Source organism: Phoenix dactylifera, chromosome 15 (assembly GCF_051530095.1).
Source record: "Phoenix dactylifera cultivar Ajwa chromosome 15, Ajwa_hap1_PhDact_Kaust_v1.1, whole genome shotgun sequence".
NCBI classification, from domain to species: Eukaryota; Viridiplantae; Streptophyta; class Magnoliopsida; order Arecales; family Arecaceae; genus Phoenix; species Phoenix dactylifera.
This window is the reverse complement of record NC_143204.1, coordinates 21,444,985-21,459,004: the sequence shown is the minus strand read 5'-3', so window position 1 is coordinate 21,459,004 and position 14,020 is coordinate 21,444,985. Positions and strand designations below refer to the sequence as shown.

The 14,020-nt window shown below is 35.5% G+C and overlaps 1 long non-coding RNA gene and 1 other non-coding gene across 6 annotated transcripts; both read left to right on the top strand.

Moving 5' to 3' along the window:
* The first annotated feature begins 2,671 nt into the window (after nucleotides 1-2,671).
* Nucleotides 2,672-13,311, top strand: LOC103719998 (uncharacterized). 5 transcript variants are annotated; one of them, XR_015973634.2, is made up of 7 exons: nucleotides 2,672-3,031; nucleotides 3,546-3,676; nucleotides 3,785-4,043; nucleotides 5,002-5,568; nucleotides 9,153-9,200; nucleotides 9,280-9,357; nucleotides 12,522-13,311. It is a non-coding gene; the product is annotated as an uncharacterized LOC103719998 (long non-coding RNA). The 5 variants fall into 5 exon arrangements; XR_015973635.2 differs by having other exon boundaries at nucleotides 2,685-3,031; nucleotides 5,482-5,568; nucleotides 9,280-9,425; nucleotides 12,522-13,309; XR_005515152.3 differs by having other exon boundaries at nucleotides 2,704-3,031; nucleotides 5,482-5,568; nucleotides 12,522-13,250.
* Nucleotides 2,795-2,866, top strand: TRNAM-CAU (transfer RNA methionine (anticodon CAU)). Its single transcript has one exon. It is a non-coding gene; the product is annotated as a tRNA-Met (tRNA).
* Nucleotides 13,312-14,020: the final 709 nt, after the last annotated feature.

The window sequence follows — 14,020 nt, the reverse complement described above, 5'->3', positions numbered from 1 at the left end:
GGGAGAAAAAAAAAAGCTGCACATCATGGATATTACGTGTTGAAATCAAGGGTGAAAATTAGGGTTGTCAGTAGAAATGAATACCCATATATTTTATCTGTCTCTGAACTGAATGAATTAGTTTAAACCAAAATTAAATGGGGATGGTTTAGATGATAATTTTAAAATTAAAAATGGTTCGATTTTTGTTTCGGTTTTGATGAATTTCTTGATCCGAAATTGAATCTGAAACCGATTCCAACATCGAACCGGACACCAAGCATGTAACTGAACATATACGATAATTAATATCCTTAATTCTTTTATATTTAGTGTAAATCTAAATTAGAAACTCTATGAGATGGTAGTGAAGATGACTTGTGTATTGATAAGTGGATCTATAGAACCTTTCTTAGTATTAATAAAATTGCTCACTTTGAATAAATGGTTGTAAATTATATCATAAACTATCTTATTAGTTGAGCTTGTTTTTCTTATATTTTTTTCTTTTTCTTAGGCATAATATGTTCATGGATTAGTGAAGGCAAAAATAGAGATTTGGATTGTTCACCACAATCTCTTATATTGAAAAATTTATCACTATGTTTTCTTTGATGTAGTTGAGCTCAGTTTTAACTTTGATTATTGTATTTGTTGGATGGTTGTATTATTATTTTTGAATTACTGAGTTTGTTTTATAGTGATTTTATTAATTTTGGATATATTTATTAGATGAGTGGGTACGAATTATATTATAAAAATTATGGATTATGTTTTCAGTTTGATTATTTATATGTAAAAAATTTAAAATAAATAAAAAAATTAAATAATATTTAGTTTTTCTTTTGTGATTTTAGTTTTTTTGATTTTTTTCGGTAGTAGTTATATTTTTTTATTTTAAAAATTATTCGGTTTCGATTTTGATTTGAAAGAGTGGTGATTAATTTTGGATTTGGCTTCGACTTTTTTTACCGACGATACCAAAGCTGCTCAATTGTTGTCAAGATGCCTTTTTTTTCAAAATATCTATCCAAAGCCATGACCCACATTCATGGAGTGCAAGAAAGCAAATTATTGAGTCAAATGATTTGCTCAATTCTTGACCTCTCACACTTACAATGACATCTACACCTTTCCTTTTTTTTTTTGATTGAACATCTACACCTTTTCTACCATACTACTGCTGCATCCATATTCATGTTTTATATGGTATGCAACAATACGTATGATAGCAAAGCACCTCGAAATGCAAGTACTGCTACATATTTATGCAGCAATGGAGCAATGCATACGGTATCAAAGAATCCTATAAGGCCTGCTTTTTTTTTGGGCCTGAAGCGGGTGTCTCATACATACTGGTACGAATACACCTAAAAAAGCTAAAAGATAACAAGCCCCAAAGCACATTGGGTAATCTCTTCTTCTCTGGTCGCAGGATCTTTCTAGAATAGTTAGTCACAAAGTCATATTTGGATGATGAAGATTTTTGACGAGTAGGGACGGAATCAGGGGGCAACCAAGTTACCAAGGCTGTGGCCTCTTAGTTTCTCCAAAAACCCACGTACTCCTTGGAACATGGGAATGGTCTTCACTCTAATCCGTATACAACAAACCCTATCTCACTGGATTAGATCTGTTAGGGGCAAAATATCATTGTGGATCTTCCACATAATTTTTATTCTATTTCCAGTAAAATTCTATATCCTTCTCTCGTTCAAACTTTGTCACACAGTTTAAGATTCTTATAAAATTAGGAATCTAGAAGATTACACGAAAGAATGAAATCCAAAATTTGTCACAGTGTAGTTAAAAATTCTTATCAAATTAGGACTCTATTTCTCTCGATAAAATAGATATCTCCTTAACTCTTCAATCTTGTCCATCTTCTCTCGCGGCATCTGTCCTCTCCCCGTTTCTCGCGCATCTCTTCTATCTCCATCTCTTCCACTAGCTATTTACATTTTTGCTTTTCAAATCAGATCATCATTTTTTGCTCAGTTTTTGTTTTTCAGCTCATGCCGTGCTTACTACATGTAACATGATATTTAGTAGTAGTTAGATCAAGTCTATACTTGTCGAGATGATTTCAAAGAAACACTTTTAATGTCAAAATATGTCACAAATATATTGGTAATCTAAATATATGGGCAAATGCAAATTATCAACAATATCAAAATGATAAAGATTTATATCAATTTTAGGCCATTGCACTGCATAGCCATGGAAATGGTGGCATATTATGCTGTTTATTTACTTCTTTTTTTGGTATGTATTTGATCTCTCCAATGCTATAATCCTAGCTTTGTCCCTCTCGATAAAGCTTTCCCTCAGCGATGTGCTAAAAAACTAGGCGGTTTATGAGATTGAAACAACAAAAGTGAAACTTATATCATCTACTAATTCTTGTTGTCCAGGTAACCAATTCATTTTTAAAAATGGTTTATCTTATCACATAAAACTCACATCTGCAATTGGAGAAAATCTCTCTTGTAGTCGCACTCTGCCTAACCTCTTCTCAACCACAAACATGTATGGCATATTTGGTGGATAGCTTACTAGATATTCAAACAAAACTTAAAATATATGCATGACTATGATGGTGTATACAAGGTGTATCTGCATATTTTTCTTTTTGCATGTAACGCTGTGTATCATTAGCATCTGATAGGGATATTGATTAAATAATCAACATGGTCCAGGACACCTATTTTTACATTGTTTGAGGAGGAAATACGGCATGTTCCAGTACTGTGGGGCAATGGTTGGTAGATATCTATTATTATTTATACTATTAACAGAGCAGTTTGGTCACCAAATCAGAGTGGCGCAGCGGAAGCGTGGTGGGCCCATAACCCACAGGTCCCAGGATCGAAACCTGGCTCTGATAGAGAAGCTTCCGTTATTTTAAAATTTTATCCCTCGCCGCCAAAACCTTTTTTTTTTTTTTCCTGCAAACCTTTATGTACTCCCCCTCCCTCTTCGAGGCTTCCCCCACTTTTCTTTTCTCCCCCCCCGTCCGCCACCAAAAACCCTCCCTCACAACCTCATCAAGGTAAATATTCTACGAATTAAAATTTCCCTTTCGTTTTTTTACATTCACTATTTCTTTCTACCAAAAATCCCACTTATTCTACTCCGTTTAAGACAAATAGAACCCTGATTTTTAGAGTTGCTGGTTCTGTACGCAGTGTTAATAAAATTTATATATTACGTTTTTTCTCATCCGTTTAGTATTTAATTTTTACCTTTCGAGGTAGTTAGTTCAGTATCATCAAGTCGAATAAAGCATTCTTTTATTGGGTTGATTTTGTTGTTGTTGTTGGCGGCTGCGGCGTGTTGTAGTTGTTGATTTGTTTTGGGCTTATCTTAGGATCACTAATGTGTAGTACTTGTATCATGTGTTGCTCCATTTTACTTATTTCATTCAGTTAATTTTGGTGTTGCCAATCATATCATGTGTAAAAAGAAACCGTTTTCCCTAAATTAGGTTGCACTTGTCTTTAGATTTATGGATTTATTATTAGGCAATCATATCATCTCTCATGATTTCTTGCTGAATATTTTAGTGATTTGGGTTTGGAAATACCCGATGAAGGGAATTGTTAAGAAAATAGGTGGTGAAATGCCTGGAGACGATTGCTTAGTGCAGCCCTTATTTGGAGGTGCTATAAGTAGTTGCTTTCCTCAAAGGTTTTAGGTGGTTCCTCATCTTATTTTCTTTCAAATGTAATGATTTTTGGTTTTTGGATAATCCAAATATAATCCTAGAAGTGGGGAAACTAACACATGCCTTTGCTTCGGACAGGATGCAAGCAACATACGGAAAGTTCCTGATCATCAGATTCACTAATAGTTTTACTGCTAAGCTTATATTTATATTAATTTGATGAAGTCTGGGTTTGTTGACATAGTTCTTGTGTTACTAAATCTCTGTAGGAGGTTTTTGCAGATCCTTGCTGGGATGAGAGCCTGATTTTTTAGCTGAAACATGAGGTTGGAGATGCTGGAGGTGCTGTCTGGTTTTTATGTGACACTGCCCATGAACAAGATGCTGAGAAACCATGGTAGCTTTGTTTTCCCATTGCTCTTTTGCTAATCTTGTTTATGCTTGGGGCATTGGGCATGTCTTTAAGAAAACAAATTATCATGCTTAAGGGTGTGCTAACTTTATAAATGCAGAGGCTCTTGGAGTTGCACGATGATTGTACATGTAGTTTTCACAAGCTTCAAACTGCAATTTGATACTAAAGGGCCTACATGTAGTTTTTATGAGGCAAAACTGCTTTTCAAAATATAAAGGCTTGTTACTATATACTTAAAACCACTGTATGGCAACTTGATAGAGATAGAACTTTGAGTCATTATTGTCCGGGCTCTTGTTTTGATGGTGGTGGTGATGGGGGAAGGGAGGGGGGGGGGAGTGTTTGATAGAATAAATTTAAGGCAGCTTTTTTTTTTTCTTTTTTATCACTTAGGTCATGTTCAGTCAGGAACAAAGCAGAATAAAACACCTTGATCTCACTTAAACTGCTTGATTACTCCAAGCAAACATTTTTTCTTTGGCACAAAGTTGGAGGAGCAATATGGAGATTTCAGAAAAATATTCTACTCATTTTGCTTAACCTGGATAAAAGTATTCAGACAGAATGGTAGAATAGACGTATTCTGGTGAGCGTTTGCCCCTTCTTTTTTCATCCCAAAAAAATTCCTCTTATTAAATTTACCTGGTAAAATCTTCCCGAACCAAACTGGTCTTTAAAGAGCTAATATTTATTATAAGTTCATTTTCTGAAAGTAAACTGTAACTATTCAATAAATCTAGCATAAGATGAGGGCAGAGCAGACCTTGACCAGGTTTCTCTATAATCTTGTATCTGTTGGGGCTGTAAATATGATAATTAGTCGACCTCCTATTATCAGTAATAGAGATCATATGGTCTGCGTAGCAAATTAGCAATTACTTTGCAAGAGATAGATGTTGGACATTTTGAATATTTCATTGCTGTCCGACTCTTATATCAGTGATAGGTAGCCTTGGAACAGATGGTGAAGCCTTGAGAGATATGTATGCCTCATGGTATGTTGTACCTTACTATACGGGACGGTATCGGGCATACCATACTGTACCAATGGTATACTGTGTACTGTACCTTACCGACACGATGATAGGGTGGCATCAGTATGAGGTCCGATACCGGTACGGCGAATCTTGGTATGCCTCTTTATAATCTTCTTAATGCTCTTAAATCAGCAATCAGATCCCTTTATATTTCCACAGATTGTATTTGAAGTAGTACTTGTTGGGTGGTGCACGCTCCTATTTAATGAGGACACTTTCTGTGGTCTATGGAACATCGATACCTATTGTTTGTTTGTCATTTGACATCTTGTGTTGAAAGCCCAGTGTAATAGAAGTAGCAGGCTTTGAGGTAATTTGATTATTAAAACTGCAGCCAAAGCCATTTACTAATTGATTTTTTTAATTGTTTGTTAAATAACCAGGTGCTCGAGCATTCTGGCACTCTTGAGGCAGCTAGTTTAGGTTATGGAGGTGGAACCACAATAGTTACAACAGCAGTTGGTCAAATGGTAAACTATTTATTCAACATTTATGTTGTTAGTTTGCTTGCTCGAGTTTTTTATTATTCTTATAACTTTCTTATTTTGGGTATTATTTATGTGATTGCTATCTTTCTGCAATTTTATAACGCATATTGTGGTGGGAATGGTTTTAAAATTTGGAAAATTCAGGGTTGGATTGTTAATGCCAATAAAAATTGACTTGGGTGAGTCAACTCGAAAAACTCAGACATGTTATGACAAATTCTGACTCAGATATGAATAGAAGATAGAAATTTTCGCATTAATCATTTAATCAAGTAATTAATGTTCGACTAGTATCATCCAAATACAAAAAATACTTAGATGTCCTTCATATATTTTGTGTTGACCATATAAAGGGGGAACTAAGGTTAATGCAGTCTTCCGATATTATCATTCTTCTATCTTTTGAATTTGAAACATCATAGGGCTGTGAGATTGTAAGTGGAAGCTTTGATATTATATTAATATTTTTTCAAATGTATATGCATGACTTTTGTATTTAGTTGTTAGTGAAAGTGGTCATTGCATGATTTCTGTCAGCTTCTGCTGCTCTTTGCTGGTCATCATGTACTGTGCTGGGCCAGCAGTATTTGCACCAGGCAGTGGTCGACAGTGCATCGATTGAATCTTTTGTGGCATTTTTTTAATTATAGAGAGATCACAGTGTTTTAGGTATTTCACACTTGTCCCCGACAATATTTTGCAACTTCATTTTGACAGTATACACATATTGGAAACTGAGTTCTGTAGATCATTACATTACAGCAAAGGATGCAATATGATACCTTTTGGTCTCTATATTACAGTGAGGGGGGGGGGGGGGGGCAATCTGAATTCCTGAGTAATATGTTTATTAAGGCTATGCTTATTTTATTCTGGGTTGAGTTGGGATCAACTGACTGCTTGGTCAGTGCTGGTCTTTGCTATTGCGAGGTTTGCATTATTAAAGGGATCCCATTCAGGGCTTTTGTTTCACAAGTGGCATGCCCACGAAGCAACTCTTACAAATAATTGAGATCCAACTAAATTTGTGTTTATATGCATTTCTAGAACTTGTATATAAAGAATACAATCCACTAATTACTAGGACTTGTATATAAAGAATGCAATCTACTAATTACATATTAAAAAGGAGGGAGGCTTTATAAATCTGCCACCACAGTAGAGCATTATCCAAGCTATGTATTTCTGCTCTTCACTGTTCTTAAAGCAAACCTATTATCCAAACCATTGCACCTTGTCGTGATTCTTTGCAATATCTCTTCACCTTGCTTGGTGATTGCATCTGGTAAGTCATCTGCATCAAGCCTTCCTCCCTTCTCTCTCAAACATTTTTATATTCTCAAAATAGGTTCTGTTTTCCTTTTGGCTTTCCCCCTCTCTTCTCCAATGAGTAAAATCAGTAAATACTTGATCAGGATCACTGCAAGAAGAAAAATTACGAAAGTTGTTTTGGGGATTTTACTCATGCTTGCTGTTTTTAAGTTTGAGATTGCTTAATGCATTATGAAACATATTGTTTTTTCTTTCTTTCCTTTTTTTTGGTTTTATGGGCCTCATCAGATCACATGCTCTACTTGCTGGCAGGTATGGGTCACAGGGCCAGCCGGTCAGGTCTGGTTTAGTCAAGTTTGATTATAGGAGGCTGACCATAGATCATTTGATCTATGGTTACATGTTCTGTTTTTATCTTGGATTTGTTGCACATAAGAATTGAGAGATATCTGAACACATTAAAAAAAAATCTTAACTGGAATCTTCATTTCATAATTGGAACCATGTTTTAAAGCTTGCTGATGGTACAGTTGATTGTTAGGAAACTCAAAATTAAATATGAACACTCTGCTTGACATCAATTATGGTCTCAGACTCATCATCAAAATACCACTAGCATGCCCTGAAAGAGCCTACTCTTTGCCACATCATAATGAAGATATGTCCATTCTTGCAAATCAAAGCTTAAGCTTGTTGGAGGATTTTCCATCATGCTAGGGTGCACATATGGTCAAGTTACAGGATGATGAAGATTTCGAATAGGTGGTTTGGTGGATAGCAAGCATGAGAAAACTATTGGAGTATCTACAATTATTCTAACTCACATGTAGAGGTATGAGATAGTTTCCATTCTTACGAAATTGGGCACACAAGAAGAGAAGTTAACTGCAGTTTGGTTGGAAGCTGAGAAGGGTCCGATGAAATATCTTCTTGTGTATGTGTCTGCAAGACCTACATTATATTAAGACAATTCCCATACGATTGGTGAAGGTTTCATGTGGTGAATTTTAAATCATTTCGCCAAAGGTTTGTTGTATTGGTCGTCGGTACTGGTGCCTACTGACTGTACTTGTACCGAACCAGTACATGGTACGGGATGTATGGACACTCGGTATGCCGAACTGGGTACCATACCGAGCATACTGACACCATAATAGGATGGTGCAAGTACGGGATCTGGTATTGATACAGCGAATCTTGATTTAGCCCATTTTGAATCCAAGCATGGAGCATATTATTAACAAAACAGTTGTAATAGCAGACTTGAATTGGGGTGGGGGAACTGATGGTTTTATATCACGTGAAACCGTGACTAAAACTATTCATTCATATATAACACTTATGATGAATGCGAGAGGGATGAAATGTGACTTCAATGTGACTTGGATGTCACTTACGTTCCTTTTGTTTTCATTTCTCTCAAATACTCTCCTACTTTTATGAAGCTGCTATGATATCTGAAGACCTTTGTCATGAAGACTTGTAGGCATTTTGAGATATGCCATTGTTGATAACCCTTTGCACTGCACTAGCATTTCTATTTTCTAAGCGCATTGAGTTAGTGCAAAAAATCGCCTGTCAATGGGCTAGGAAATCTGTTCTGCACTGCCAATTTAGGGAGATGCAAGACTTATGTCTAAACTTAACACTGAGTATTCTGAAGGTTTATATATGTATATATACATACATACATGCATAAATACATACATACGTACATATACATATATATGTACACATACATACATATATATGTGTGTGTAAACATTTATTGACTATCCTTATTACATGAAAATTGAATTTCTTAAATATGACAGTTGTTCCAGTCCTTGCATATCAACTTTTTCGGTAACCATTTGAATTGATGAATCCATTTATCTACTGCAGAAAAAGAATTTATGTCCTGTCGTTTGTGATATTCTATACTTCTTTCAGTGATAGACATAAGTAGCTATGATACAAATTGTTATCAAAAGTTTTTATTACTTGGGTCTTGATATGTGACATGTTTGAGAAGAAACAACACTTTGAGATTCAGTGAACTCGTTTATAGGATTAATATAACCTATTATATGAGGCTAATATATTAATGACATGACATATAATTTGAGGAAAAGAAAAGGACTCAGATACATGTCTGATGCTTCTATTCACTAAGTAATATTGATGCACCAGTTTGTGGGTACTGTTATTTTAACACTGCTGGCAAAATAAGTGCCTGCTTCTTATGGTGTGGTTTGTGTGAGAACTGCAGTATCTCTGTTCATTAAAAATGACTTTTTTCTTCTCTTTGATAGGTTATATCAAAAGGAAGACAAGTAAGGGAGGCACAGAATGTTGGGTGGGTAAGTTCACTTTTTGTTTTTCTTGTTAGGCATAAAAATGGTTAGATATATGTTGGCTTGAACTGTTGCTTGATTTCAGGTATATCTGGCAAATTTGCATCTGAAGGAAGTTTCTTCTGATGTGCTTGATTACTGTATATGAGCCGATATTGATGAAGTAAGTGTCAAGCATAACTTTGTGATTAAAAACATTTAATCATGAAGTTATCTCATGTTCGCCTCCATGTAAGGTCTATTTCTTGGATTTAGATATGCTCCACCCTCTATTACAATTGAACTGCCTATCTATTATAGTCAAGTGCCATCCTTTCTTATGCAATAGATGTTCGTTCTCAGATAATTACCAAAAAATAGAAGTTCTCATAGTTGAACTTAGCTCATGCCATAGCCAGCAGTATCTCCATAGTTTATGTTTCTAATGGCCTTATTCATATACATGTTGGAATGTGTTCTAACTGCAAAATTGCCTTGTAGTTCCATGCTTCCATTTGCTGGTTAATTCTACATTCATGAATTGTTGATGGTTTTCTATTTACAATTGTTTTTAGAGAGGTAACACATAAATGCTTGAATAAGGAAGAGATTATCAGTGTTTATGTTTAACATGTTAATGATAGAGTTCCCTTTTCTGTACTCATTTTTTGCTCATATGCTGTGGCACTGTGCCCAGGCTTGCCAGGCAAAAAGTAACAGGTCACTGCCAATAGTATGAAATTCTCAATGAAGTGAGTTGATAGTAAAAATTAGTCTGACAGATGGTTGTTACAAATTGCTTTATGAACAAGAATATGAGCTTGTGCTTTAGTTTCACAAGGCAATGATCTGGCATCTAGAATCCAGAGATGCCTGCAAAGCAGGCTTTCTATTCCCTTAATGAGTTTTCTTGTAAGATCTTTTGAGAATTTAGACCATATTTTAATATTGGAATCTATTAAATCGATGGAAGTAATATACTAAATAGTAAGTTTCTGGAAGACAATAAATCTAGCTCCATGGGTGCTGTTTGTCTTCAGGATTTTATAAATTTGATGAGAGGGGTTTAGAGCTAAATAAAGGAAAAATGAAGGGGGTGCGGAATTTGGATATAAGGAAGATGAAACCTTTTTCCTTTTCTTTTTTGTTTTTTTTTTCAGGGGGAGGGTGGGGCAAGGGGGGGAGGGGAGATGCAGGGAGGGAGGGAGGTTGCTTGCTTTCTCATGCTGGTGGCAGGATATTGTGATAGAGAAGCGATCCAATGTAATATGGATACAAAGATGACTATCAGAACCATACTGGTGTCTCATGCCGGTGGCAGGATATTGTGGGAGTTGCATGCTGTCTCATGCTGGTGGCGAGATATTGTGATAGAGAAGTGATCCAGTGCAATATGGATACAAAGATGACTATCAGAACTATACTGGTGTTATTAACCAGCAACAAAGGCACTGAGCTTGTGTGATAACTATTTGTGAAGAAATGTACATGTAATTGGACCTTGCTATGAGGTCTGAAAGATATGTCAGGGAAGCCACATGTAATGCATAAGATTTGGGAGGTCGTGCCTTACAGCTCAGGTTACTTTAAGACATGCTATTGATACCGAGCACAACGCCCCAGTGACATAGCCTCAACAACTTTCTTGGGGCAATTTTTTTTTTGTCAATTTTCATGAAGAGCTCATGGATGACGTGTATGTGGTAATTATTGAACTGGTAGTTTCTGAAGACATTCATCTATCAGTTATGTGGCTTAAATGGCTCATTTGTTGATGTATTATGTTGTCTAAAATCTGCATGACTGATGGCTGACCTGTGTTGTGCTTTCTGCAATAACTGACATCCAATTAGCATGCATGATCATGGTGGGCCTGTCGGCTTGCATGTTAGCCTTGTTGTAATGTGATTTTAGTTCCATTATCTCTATGCAATGTAAATTTGCTCTGTTTTTTGGTATTATCTGGTATGATGTCTAATATCTGCATGTCGGACGAAATCTCTCAACTAGGCATGCTTTCTTAGGAGGTATTGAAATGCAGGTGTGTGTTGAATTTTTTTCCTTTTATCAGTCCTCTTTTTGTGGCTTTCAAGGTATATTTTTCACTTTAAAGGCTGTATCTTTTCTGTTATGATTTCAGCCATTTGAGTGAAAGTGCTAGGACTGCAGGAGCTGGTCCAGCTGTACCGGCTGCACAATCTGGATGTCTGCCGGTAGCTGAGGTCTTCAAGCTTGCTGTCACCAACTTTAATGTCCATGACTGGAGTCTTTTTGGGTCAGGGGCTTGAGAAAATAAAAGCAGATAAGTATGTGGGTTATTTTATGAACAAAACGTTACCATCTCTTCTTTTCCGCGGCCATTCTTCTAGAAATGGGCTAAATGTCTGTGCCTCATGTGAAGCACATCTTGGTCGTATGTTAGAACTGTTGAAAGTCTGAAGGTATGTACAAGATTTCAATCTATTCTAAATAGGGCCCATGTTTTCAATAGTACACAGTGTCTAATGCATATTATGAACCACCATAGGATCCTAGCCGACGTTCATCCAGTATTTATGAATTTTCCGAGGTGCATATCTATAATAAGGAGAGAGTATTTAACCAAAGGGAAGAGAGATTCTTCCAATCAGGTATTGGAGGCCAGCCGTAACAGCTTAGCTGCTAACAATTGGGCCAAGCTCTCCACGTAAATTGATTTTGTACTACATTTATTCTTCCATGTTTTGCTAAATTTTGGATCATATATTAATTATCAGTTATTACGTTGTTTTACGAGACACTGTCAGTCAACTAGGATTCTGATAACTTGATTGAAATTTTACATTTTAACTAGTAGACATTACTGCTCTTTGCTGCACCAATTGCCGGTTTTTTTTCCATCACACTCATTTGTGTTTTAGAAGTTAGGAGTTAGGACAGGTACTACATGACAGTAAAGAGGAAATTTACAGTGGGAATCTTTAGCTAAATCCATGGTATGAAAACCCATTTCTAACAGCTGGAAAGATGAATTCTCACAGTGAGAGGAAGTTGGAAAAAAAAAAAAACAGGATATTTTCTTCTGACATGAAAATTTGCAGGGTACCTGGTTGAGTTCATTTCAATTTTATTCAATTAGTTGTTGATGTGTTCATAACTTGGTTGACTTCAGTCAATTTTCAAATGCTGCATCATCCAGTTTGTATTTAAAATTTACTGAAAGTTTTCTTGATCTATGCATTTCCTTTCTTCCATTCCCAGTTACTATGCAGGATGCTTATCAACACCTAGTGTTCTAACTTCCGACAGAAATCTCAGGATACCTCTTCAAAGACCTTGCATGATTTATGCTGTGTTCCTCTTTTACAGGTGCATCACTCCAACTGATGGTTTTAGTTGCAGCTGAAAACCAAATCACCGAGGCAGATTAGAACATTGCCCGAATGTCATTATGAGGCTACAAATCTTTCCACTGGTTTCGAACTTCAGCTCTCAATTAGAAAGATGGTTCGGTGTGCCATATCGTCAGCTCTGTCGCTGTTGTTTTCGCTGTCACCGCTGTCTATTATTAGTGCTGTTGCTGCTTCTCACATTATTGTATTTGCTCATGTTACCATTGCTGGGCCCAGGTGGAGAGCTCCATTCCTGATAGGTTTGAAAGTGGTAGGCCCTATCTGTTTGTCAGTTGCGAGCTTTCATGGGCCTTGCACCTGATCGGTTTGAGTTGTGGGTTCCATTGCTTCTTCTGAGCTGGTTCCGATCATATATGTTTAAAGAGATGGCATGAAATGTCTTGCTTTCACTATCAATAATTCTAGTAATGTGGGCCATGTAAGGTTGGAGCTTCACTGGTTTTTCGATGTCACGTTAAAGAAAGAACAAGAAGAATGCTTTGCCGTGCATCTTAGGTATGTATTGTCCGATAATGACACAGGATTATTGTGCAGATGCAAGCTCTTCCACCAAGTTGGCATGCATGAGCCGTCAGGAGCTAAAGACCAGCAGGTACACCTGATGGGGCGTTTGGTATGGGGTGATCGTCCTAGGATCAAGAGTGATATGGGTGGAGGTAATAAGATCACCGCATTTGGTTGAACCACGGTGATCCTACGTGGCGGTGATCCTGAATCACCTCCACTCCTCAAATCACCATCCAATTCGGTAACGGTGATGAGATATCCGTCTTTGAGGTCGGAAATCTAAAATCACCCTAGTACAGCGATCTTGGGTTGAAAGTTAAAGACAAAAATATTTCTCAATTTAGCAGAAAAATTGATATATTAGTATACCATCAATATATTATGTTAATGTTTATATATATATATATAATATTATGTTGATATTATATATTATATTAATGATATATATTATATTATAATATATTACTAATCATATTATTATTGAAGGATAATTTTAAATTATAGTAGAAATATATTATTATATTTTATATTTATATAATAAAAATATTTAATATATTACTCATATTTACCTTATTTTTCTAATCAAAATAATTATTAGTATCAAAAATCTATTATAAGTATAAATAAAAATATTAATTTTATAATGAAAAATAACATATTTTTATAAGATTAATAATTTATAGGAGTAATCAATATATTTTATAGAATATATTAATAATTAATATATTGATAAATTTATTAATATTTTATTATAATATATATTTTATATGATTAATAAATATATGATAAGGGCTACTAAAAGTAAAATCTGTGCTAAAATTATGGAGCTATTATAAGAATTAGCATATTGACTTATATTTTTGATTTATGAGAATTAAAAATACATAAAAAATTCATTTAAGATATATCAGGGGTATTTGTGGTATTATATGGTTGGTGATCTTGGAT